Genomic DNA, 10,841 nt, shown 5'->3' on the forward strand with positions numbered 1-10,841 from the left:
ACATGCATTTTTCATTGCAGATGTCTGTCACATACTTAGATCAAAATGAAGAGATGTTGATGCATAATGAATGTTGACCCCAACTTCCTCCAGCCCCTGGGCAGCAGTGTTGTGCAAATACTTACCCCTACTTTGGCACTTGACCTTAACTGCAACATTCAATTACTATTAATTATTATTATCATTATTATCATCCCTTAAGTTTACAAAGACTATGGGAAGGTTTATCCAGCAATGTTTTTCGGAGTTCCTGTGGTTGCCCAATTCCAAACAATTAACAGCAATCTGTTAGCTTCTACTTTCTAGAAATTACTCCTAGCACATGAAAACTGCACTTCTGTAGCAGGCTTCCACTGTGTGCTGAGGGGATTCACTGTTTATCTATTACCTACGATAGCAGTTGCCTTTTCTGCCACCCCAGATTGTTGGTGCTGTCATCACTGCAGCTGTGTCTCACTAACTCTGATTGCACCCACTGCTGAGCTGCTTCATTAAGACCGAGATTCTTTGCTTGCCTATAAAAACGTCTTGTGAGTCAGAGTCAAAAGACTTGCTTAAATCAAGCCATGGCAACCATTTCTCCTCTATTCCAAGGCCTGTTATCCTGTCATGGAAAGAAATGAGCTTGGTTTGATGCGGTCTGTTCCCAGTAAGTGTATGTTTGTTCATGCTCATTTTCTTGTTATCTTCTGTGTGCTTACAAATGCTTTGATTCTTTCATTTCAGCATCTTTCCAGAAGCTGAAATCTATTTGTCAGCTAGTAAGTCCTCAGTTCCTCCTCATAGACAGGGAGAAAGGAACAAGCTGGATGTAGTCCACAGTTTACCTGATATTATTTTAATTTTTGTAAAAGGGGGAATTTTATCACATATAGTTGCTCAAGTGAGTTGAACTCTGAGTGTTATTTCTGACAGAAATAAGTAAGTTTAGATTGTCAGTGGGGACAAAGCTCCCACACTCAAAACTCTGGCAAAGATGCTCAACGTGTTTCTTAAGAAACATTTCCAAGTCACACACTGGTACTGCCCAGGAAGCCATCCGGCCTGCTCCTGCTCCACTGTGTGGTTTCACTAACAGACACACATCTGAGTAGTTCTGCTGAGAAATATTTTTCTTTCGTTAAGGGAAGGAGAGGGTTTTAAATTGACTTACTCTAGTTTAGAAATATCTATTTTAACTGCTCCTAAGAGCAAACTTATAGTATTGATTCATCCAATTCCTCCTAAATCCAATGGAGAGTCTCTCATCTACTCTGCTGAGCACGAGAGTAAGCCTCAAAAGGCTCAGGCTGCAGTTGGTAGGGAAATAAAAGCCCTGGTCTGTGCACTGGGGCTTTCCCAGTCCTCTGAGTGCAGCTCCAGTAGTGTTTTTAATGATGCATGTCAGAATGGACTTCCAAACTACCTTGAAGTTTGGTCAAAATCCATTAAGCGCTAAGTTTCCTCCTTTCTGAAAACAGTTTAGCCTAGATACGTACTGAAAAATGAATGCTCTGTCAGTGCGTGCATGGGCACCCATACTCAGTGTGCGAGGAGTAGCTCCAAATTTTTGTTGTTCCAGCATGTAAGGCCATACAGATCTGTAAGGGAAAATATATGCTTTGCATCTGGTCCAAAGCTGATTTTAAAAACTTTGTGTTGATCGGAATAAAACAGTGTACCACTAGGATGCTATCCAGAAGTGAAAGTGGCTGCTCGTTGCAGAGTAGCACAAGATGGACAGAGCCAACCTATGCACAACAAACAGGAAAGACTATTCAGAGCAGAAGCTGTGGAGCAAGATAAACGGCATGAGAAAGCAAGACTGAGAACCAAGGACATTTCCAGAAGAAGAGAAAAACAAAGCCAAGTAAGCTGCGAGATGATGACCCTGATTGGAGAAAGAACGCGTGGCTAGGAACGACTCACGGCTCTGACAGGATAAGCGCCTGCATGCACGGTTAAGGAGTGTCTGTGGAATGCTTTGTTGATGTGTACAGGCGGGTGGGAAAGTTAAAAGAGAGAACTCGTGAATGTATAAAAGGGATGCTAGAACCTGTAATAAACGATTTGGATCATTCACATCTGAGTCTGTGCCTCAGATGCTGCAAGAAGCCTCGGTACGGTTTGTCTCCGATTTCTAGAGAATTACTGCATTTAAGAAACAAAAGAATGAGAAGAGGGCCCAGATATAGAAAAATATGTTTATTTTCAGTGTCGGTGACAGCAAGATGCCTAACTGGTTCCCCAGGCATCGCCCTGGTTTTCATTACCTATTTTGTCCACCAAAGTGCCATCCTCTACAGCTTCCTCAAGCAGCTCCAAGGACACGTGCTGGGATCATGGAATAGTGCAGCCAGACAAATCCTCATGGTGGGGCTGTTCAGTGAATTTGCAGAGCTGTGTGAGCAAGGGCAAAACCTTGCCTCTGTTTCTGAGATGCAAAGGGAACCCAGACAAGAAGAACACTGAAAAAACTGGAGACAGGAGACTTTGGACATCTATCTACTTTCCATCCAAATTCTCTATGCAACCACATCAGTTTCCTGTGCAACCATGTTTCAGATGCCCTTGGGCATGTCTGACTTTTGTGACTGTTTCTGCATCATTAAGATATTTTTGCTCTGTGTGCCTTCTTCACACAGGTCTTTGATGATATGAGTACCATGAGCCCAATCCCGAAGGCTCCACGTGGTCAGTAATCTCTAAAGTTATGGCTGTCTGAGTGTGGCACAAATTTGGAATTGAATGCGTAAGAGGGACTGAATCAAACCTCAATCAACATTTTTTATTCTCTTCTCCAACTTCTGCTCATTGTTTCGTATCTGTGAGCATGCTGAAGCCTGGAGTGATTGAGGGGGCATGCTGTCATCGCTACTCAGTCTGCTCTTCACGCTGAGCACTTTATGTTTCTCTGCCTGGAAAATTTCAAATAAAATGTCAGTCTGTGCATCTCATTAATCTGCTAACTACTGAGTTAAAGGTCTAAGTGCTTTAAAAATATTACACAGATTTTAAGTTCAAGGATACAGTTGAGGTTAGAACCCTATCCATCCATCCATCTATCCATCCATCCTTTCTGCCAGCAATCTCGTTATAATGCAGTCTGAATCCAAATAAGCCCAATGGAGAAAGGCAATGAGGTTATATTGGTTAGTTCCAAAGCAGAAGGAAAGGTAGTTGAAGCAAAATCAATACTTTTGAAAGACAAAAGAGTTACAAAGCCTTTTTCCTTGGAGACATCTGTCTGTGTGTCACAAGAAACCACCACCACATCTGACGTTCGCTCGGCGCTGCTGCTGACATCGAGGCTGAGCCTTCCGCCTGTGTAAGCCTGAGAGACAGAACTCCATCTCCTCTTCAAGGAGAGGGACACTGGGTCAAAGGAGCGAGAATTTGGTGTGGCTTGGTGAACCCTACTCAGCCTGTGTTTCACATGGGCACTCAGTCTCTTGGGAAGCTGTATTAGCTTTGGTCGGACGCCCACTCCGCACATGATGCGCTACTTCAGTTCCTTAAGCTCTCAAAAGACCCGTGTATTTTCTTTTTTCTAATCCTATGTTTATAGATTCGTGTGTGTGTGTTTGTGTACGCTCCATATTATTATTTACAGCTAACTTTGTATCCTTTGCTATTTCCTTCTCCCTCTTTTGTTACATTATATGCCATATTTTCATGCCATATGCGACTTAAGCTGCACCTTTATGTGTACAAAATGTGTACCTAATTTGCATGCACAGTTACTACCATTGTAGACACAGGCACAGAGTGAGTAGGCATATTTGCATGCAATTATCTGATTTGCTTGCCCAATTGTGGTGATTTGCATATGCAGATTTTGTGCACAGTTGTACATTTACATTTTTGAAAAACTGGCCTCAGTGGTTTATTAAAATAACTTTTAAGCTTCCTCTTCTAAAATATTGAAGATCCTAGAACCACTGTGGCTTTTCAGTATTGTATCCCCCCAGTAGATGATCTCTACATTTTTACATTCTCTCTCCTCCTCTCCTGTCCAGTACTCAGAAGAGGTTTAGTTCGCAGATTTATACATCCATTATTTCAAGGTATATTTGATCTTCTCCATATGCCTCTGTTAATCCACCTTAGATGTAAGTAGAGGGGAAAAAAAATACCCTTCCTTAACTTTCAAAGGATATTCCACCTATCTGAGCCTGTATTTTCCAGTTAAACTCAAGTCTTTTTCAGTGAATTAATTCTGACGGAATTGAAAAGATTCTTTTCATAATAGTGATTTCATCGGGGTAAATCCAAGATTCTAATGTGTGCTCTGGCACTACTTCAGCATAAAGGGACCAAATGTGTCTCGGAAAGTATCTGAAAGTTTTCCTGAGAACAGACCGAGTCAGAGGAAAGTTGCCAGTTTGGTTTCTGTGCCTTAAGTTCTTACAGACGTGAAGTTTGCTTTACTGTAATTTCCCAATCTATCATACCTCCAGCACCCTGGGACTTAACTTCTCCCACCCATATCACTAGAAGAATTCTCGGTAATTTCACTAGCTGAATCCTATCTGTAGCCTGGAATAAACGATCCCTTAATGCTTGGTGCTGCATGTACCTCTATTAAATGGGAACCATATACTGATAATGAATTCAGCTCAGCAGTCTGCAGTTTTATCAGGCCACACTGAAGCCTCAGATATTGCTGGTGCTTTAGACAGCTCTTCTGTAATAAACATGGAAGAAAACAAGGGGAAGATGGCATCTCAAAACATACCAGAAAAGAAGGATGGAAAATTTTCGTAATTTTTAGAGGGCATAAAGACACAACTGCAGCACTGTTTTATAACTGCTGCTAATAACTCCACTTGAAATTGAGCCAGCAAAAGCCTGTACATTTTGCAGTTATGGCTCAACCCTACGTTTTCAGAGATCTTGAAGCCATCTGAGTTTCCTGGAGATCCCAGAACCAAGTTTGTATTTGTCTCACAATAGCAAGGCTGTCTCTGGTTCCTAAAAGTCATTTGAGAAAAAATTCTCCAGTGGATGGCCAAAATGGGCAAAAAATGTTCATACTCTACGTACTCTGCAGTGCTGCTGTGGCTCAATTATGTCACCTTGGAAAAGGCTTTCCACAAAGGTTGCCTGTCAGGGAAAGGAAGCCGCAGTATTGTAACAAGATGGAGAGAGTGAGCAATGTCTTTTGGTTGTATGTCCCTCAAAAGCCCCAGAAATCCACATCAAACAACGATCCCCCATCTCCATGTCACATCCACCCACAAGATGCAGACTCTTAGGAAGACCTACGAGCTCAGCATTGCCACCTGGCCATTGCCCCATTCTGACACCGTCAGTCACTGGATTCTAGCAATCCTTTCTTCTGGTTGCCACTGACACCCCACTACAGATTATATACTCTGAGTTTGGGGGCAATACTGTGTTTTACCACTTCTGAATCGAGTTAAGATTGCAAAGAATTGATGGGAACGAAAATTCAAAATCAAAGGGAAAGCAATGTTTTCTTCCTACTCTGACTAGCTGTGCTTTCTTTTCCCTCCCTCTCTTTTCCCCAGGGTGTCTGACACATGGTGAATCACAGCCATCAGCGCTAATACAAGGCTCAGCTGAGGCAGAGGGAGGAGAGGAAGGAGGAGAAAGAAAGAAAAGGTTGGAAATCACAGCCACCTGTCTGCAGCTGGGGTGAGTGTGGCCTTGGGAGTGTGACCCATCTGCCACAGGAGGGCTGGGTGCGAGCTCTGCCTTCCGCGTGGGACTCACTCACATTGGCCTTGTGCATTCAGTTCTCTCTTGTTCTGTTTTAATCCACGTGAATTCCCACCTCAGGCCTAGTTTTGAGCCATCTACAGTTCACAAAACAGTCAGAAATTCAGAAATGCGCTAGCGCACTAGTCTAAAATTCTCAGGATTTTGAAACACCTAGAGAGTTTTATATCTCTATACTTAGATGCTAATAAGCCTAGGCTGCTTTTAGAGCCTCACACAAAAAAATGTACATACTGCTTACAAGGGACTAAGGGCTCCTTACACAGGACCACGGCCTAAGACAAGGGTCTCCAAGGAACAGAACAAACTGTCTCTGATTTTGTGCTCTTGGGTCACTCTTTGAATGTTCAGAAAACAGTTAAACAACATTATTGCCTTGCTGTAGCATCTAGTAAAAGGCTTCTTTGGCTTAAAGCAGATCTTCCAGAATATCCTGAAGAAAGAACTTTAATGATAATAATTGTACGGCTGTGCTGAGAGAGTAAAGTTTCACTGCAGAAAACCTACCACGTGTTTCAAAAATCCAAGGGATGAGCAGCATCATTCAACAATTAAAGCTGATTGGGCTTCTGTGGGAAAGAATCAGATCTTCTCACTCTGCAGAGAAGATTTCTTTTAACAAACTCTCTCTAAGCTGTGTGCCAGTGCATGGGGACTGCATCATGAGTCCAGCTCTGTCCAGAAGCACCAGGCATGCAACGCACAAATAACTCTCAGTGCATTACGCTGCTTTGGGAGGAACTTTTAACCAATGCCACGCTGGTTAGACACCAAGTACAGGCAGTCTGGCATGACTAACCTGGTACCAGTATGTGCTTTCCTCTACTTAAGGGTGCTCACAAAGAGTGTGCCACGCTTTTGAGATGAGCTTTCACATCTTTCTTTGTCCTTTTTCATTTGCTTTAAAAGCACATACCGATGCCCAACCAAAAATGCTAGCATTATTCCTTGATATTGTTTTATTTCTGTTGGCTCTGAATGGTTCTTAGCAGGGAATTTGCCAGCTGCTGTTCAGGCAGGTGTTTGGTGAAAGGCTGGAGAGCAGCAGCTGGTTCCGCAGAAGTGTCATTTTTATTCTTGCGAAGTATCACAACCCCCATATTCTGTAGGTGCTTCTTATCAGAGGATGTGAGGTGAAGAATCCTTGCAGACCTTGTGAGCAGGAGCTGCACTTTTTCCCGTTCCAGCTTCCCGGTTCCAGCTTCAGAAGGCAGTGATGTTGCACTGCAGCCAAGCCCTCTCCGCCAGTCCCTCCAACAGACTGCACCAAATGTAACTTCCTCTCCCTTCACTGCATTACACAGTCTTGAAGTTCATTAATACCAAATTTGGCATTCGCTTTATGCCTCGAATACAAATTTTAAAGGCCAGACAGGAATTACCTGGAGGCCTCCCTCTTTGCACAGGAGACTGTACAGAACAGTAGCAGAATATTGCGCCCTTGCCTCTCATTGACGGTTACCCACCCCGTGTTTTTATTGGGTTAGGAGACTTCTTTTTACTGAAACTGATTCTCAAATGTCCACAGCCACAAAATCTCTGCAGGCTACAAGTACAGCAGAATTTTGATCATCTCTCACTCCTCAGCCTGCTTTCCTGGTGCTCCGCACTTTGAACAATCAAATTGAAGCAACTGTCTGCAGTTCCCATGGATTTATTCTGAGCAAGGGCACCAAGAATCCCCAGCATCAGAATTAATCATACAGAATCAAGAAAAATACGTTTAAATTCAGCTGCAGCAGGGAACCTGCTATGGGATAAACTCTTGAGTTCTAGTGTACCCAGCATCCCGCCTTGCCATCCCTATTGTGTTTCTAAAAATGAAACTAGCTATATAAATGATTTTTACTGCCCAAGGTGAGAGAAAAGCAAAAGAAACAAACCACAAAACTACGTGAAAAGCTTTAATTAGAACAGTATTTTATAATTCTCAAAGGAGGTTTAAGGACAGTATCATATGTACAGAAATGTGTAACTTTATTGTGTTGTGTGTTTGAAGATTGAGACTGAGCACTTCCACCTTATAACCTAAGCATGAGCTGCAACTGAAATAATAACGCACACAAACAGAAAATTCTGCAGTTTCAGAAACTAATGGACACAAGATTTCAAATGAGGCCTCCAAAATGTCATCTGAGTGTCTGAAATGTGGCCATTCCCAGAGCCAGGGGTGCCCTGGGGGAAACACAGAGGCGAAGCTGTATGGATGGGGTATGCGGTGGCTGCTGCAATCAGAGCTGCTAAGAAACGTTCTGACTGAGGAGGATCTTCAGGGAATTACTTTTTCAGAAGAATTTCAGAACACTGACACAGGGGAAGCTCAGAAGGTGTGAGGAGTGACTTGGCACAGAAACTAGAATGGGGCTGCAGAGGCAAAGGTGCAAGGTTTATCTGGCCTGTTGTTTTCAGAAAACATGGCTGAATGTGAAGCAGAAATCTCCCCAGTATAAGAACATTTTTAGTGTGTTTGTTACTGCATTTTTTGTGCTTTTTCACATGAGTTTTCATGCCTGCAGCCAGATAGAGTGGGAATAGCGAGCCGGTCATTTCACACGCAGCCGAGGTTGACACACAGCAGCTGTGTGTGTGTCTGGTGGCCATGATTTGCATGCAAACAGTGTCATTATCAAGTTGATGGTTGACTGTTTCACCACACACAGGCCTTATACACATAATGACACCTCGAACTGTCTTCAGATCTGGCCTCCAAACCTCTGTTAAAATTACAAGTTAGTTGACTGGTGAGAGCTTTGCTGAGGCTGGAAGACACGCATGTAAATTCTGAAGGCAGCGCTACATCAGAAATTTAACAAACCAGTAAGGACTGTGTAAGCAAGGAAAAAAGGGAAGCTTTGGTGGCTGAAATGGCTGTGCTTCGGCAGGATGTGCTGTTTGTCTGAGCCTTCACTCACACGTCCACGTCCCACTTATGGCACCTGCCAGTAGTAGCAGTGACTGGGTGGCCTCTGGCTGTTCTAGGTAATGGCTGTTGGAGAAGGGTTGCTCAATCAGAAGCCCACTACGTCGCCGTCTCTTTGAAATAGAGACTTCCTGCTCTGGACCAACGTTTTTAAAAACTTTTCCCCTTCCTTTTGAAAACCCTTTCTCACTTTGGGGTTAAATCTTTCCTTGCTGTAACTCCCCCAGGGCTAATCTGGCCCATGTTTTTCCCTATCTCTCAGCCAGAGAACCAATTAAAAGAGATCCTGACAAATCACGGAGCAGAGGGAGTTATTTCCTCACTAAATGCTCTCCCTGGGCTAAATCCTTTATGTGAACTGCAGTCTTTTTGCTAGCCCATGGGAAGCTGGTTGCAAACACATCTGATGTGTCTGCCCATTCAGAAGACCTTCTTATTTCAGCAGGAAATATCTGGGCCTACTCCTACTTGCTACTGCTCCTAAATATCCCCAGTGGATATCTCAGCAGCCATTACACAGAGCCAGTCCTGAAAGCAGACATTTTTTCCTATTTTATAATGGGAGAGTTCATTTATGCTGAGAATACAGTTTTTACCAGACTGCCTGCAGGACAATACAATAAAAGATTTATCCTTAATAGCATTTCACTGAAGTTTCACCACAGGAGACAGGGCTTTTTGTTGTGCTTTTTATATTTTCCCCCTCAGTTGCTATGAAAGTCTATGCTCATAGCTTTTTTTACAGTGCGTAATCCCTAGATCTCCTCTGCCACTTTCCCTGAACTGATTTTTTCTCTTTTCTTCAGTCCCTTCTCCCCTCTGAGACACCTCCTTTTGGTTTTGCTTTCTTCTTATTACATGGTCAAAGGAAATCTTTTCTGATTCTGAGCACAGTAACCCTGCAGCCGGGCAGCGGGACAAGCTGTCTGTAGCAAAATTAGCATGAAATGGGAACTGGCCTTTGCTCACCTGCAACTTCATGTTGGTTTGTTGTTTTTTTTGTTTGTTTTTTTTTTCTCTAAGCCTCTGATACAGTCTGCCAGCCTACAAGCTGTAACGTACATCTCCACCACTGTTTCGTTCTTCCCTCTAAGTTGCTGCTGAGCCCAAAGTTCACATCTATCTTCCTCCCTTTTAAAAGGTGTTTCCCTGCTCCAGGATCTGTCTCACCTTTTGTCCAGGTTAGGTGCAGACATGGCTGATCTTCTAGAGCTTGTCCCAAACGGGGGTAGTGAGAGACAGCCTCCTGCAGAAGACACGTTCCTCCAGGTGGGATGAGATGCCCTTGGGAAGTGTCTGTCTCCTCTCATTAAGCTTCTATGAGTCACTAAGTGCCAAGTGGCCAAATAAGAGGAACACAACACTGTCTGAGTGATATCTCTGACAAATTGCCTGAATAAGGGCTTACTACCAGACTCCAGTTCTGTATATTCTTGTCTGAGTCCCCTGGAGGTACAGTGATGCCTGGGGTGCATGGCCTGCCGACTGGGTTGGAGGGAGGGAGACTTGAGATTGTAGCCTGGCTCACAGCAGTCCTCCATGTCTGCCTCGTGTTTCCCTGCCACTAAGTAAGCAGAGTGGTACCTCCTCCTTCTTACATTGCTGCAGAACTCAGCTCGAGCAGCATGTCTCACAATTAATGGTTAGCCCAAGCTTCTCAGGTGCCTGACTACTTGAACATCTAAGAATTTATGGGCATTTGGTAACATCCAAAAATGAAGACAGTCTCTTTAATATGCTTATGATAAGTATTTGCACTATTTTAGAAAGCTATTTTCATTCTACTCAGACACTTGTTAAATAACTTTTTAGAACTTGAACATTTACTGCTCATTTTATATGTGAAATAAATCAATCAGATTTAACAAAGGACAGAAACTGATTTGCCCATAGGCCTGTCTGAGCACAGAGGTGCCATTTTGCAATCTAATGAAGCTTTCAGTTAAAGAAATGAAAGGGTGAGGGGGAGACTTTGATGCCTAATAAAAGTGATTCAGCATCCTCATAACTTTGACAAGTAGTGTGACTTATAAACCTTCTGGTGGAGCAATATAACAACACAGTATGAACTTATAAGTCTAGACTACAGAAGATGTCTACCAGCGATGATGCATCCTCCCCAAATCCAGTAGACCTTTGGGAAAGGAAAGGGCTCCAAGGAGAATGATGAATATAAACAGAATACTGTCATGAAGAA

The 10,841-nt window shown here is 43.1% G+C and overlaps 1 long non-coding RNA gene across 1 annotated transcript; it reads left to right on the forward strand.

The window, feature by feature from the left end:
- Positions 562–9,331, forward strand: LOC110408272. Its single transcript, XR_002444265.1, has 3 exons — positions 562–649; positions 5,514–5,640; positions 6,834–9,331. It is a non-coding gene; the product is annotated as an uncharacterized LOC110408272 (long non-coding RNA).

Source organism: Numida meleagris, chromosome 19 (genome assembly GCF_002078875.1).
Source record: "Numida meleagris isolate 19003 breed g44 Domestic line chromosome 19, NumMel1.0, whole genome shotgun sequence".
Taxonomy (NCBI): Eukaryota; Metazoa; Chordata; class Aves; order Galliformes; family Numididae; genus Numida; species Numida meleagris.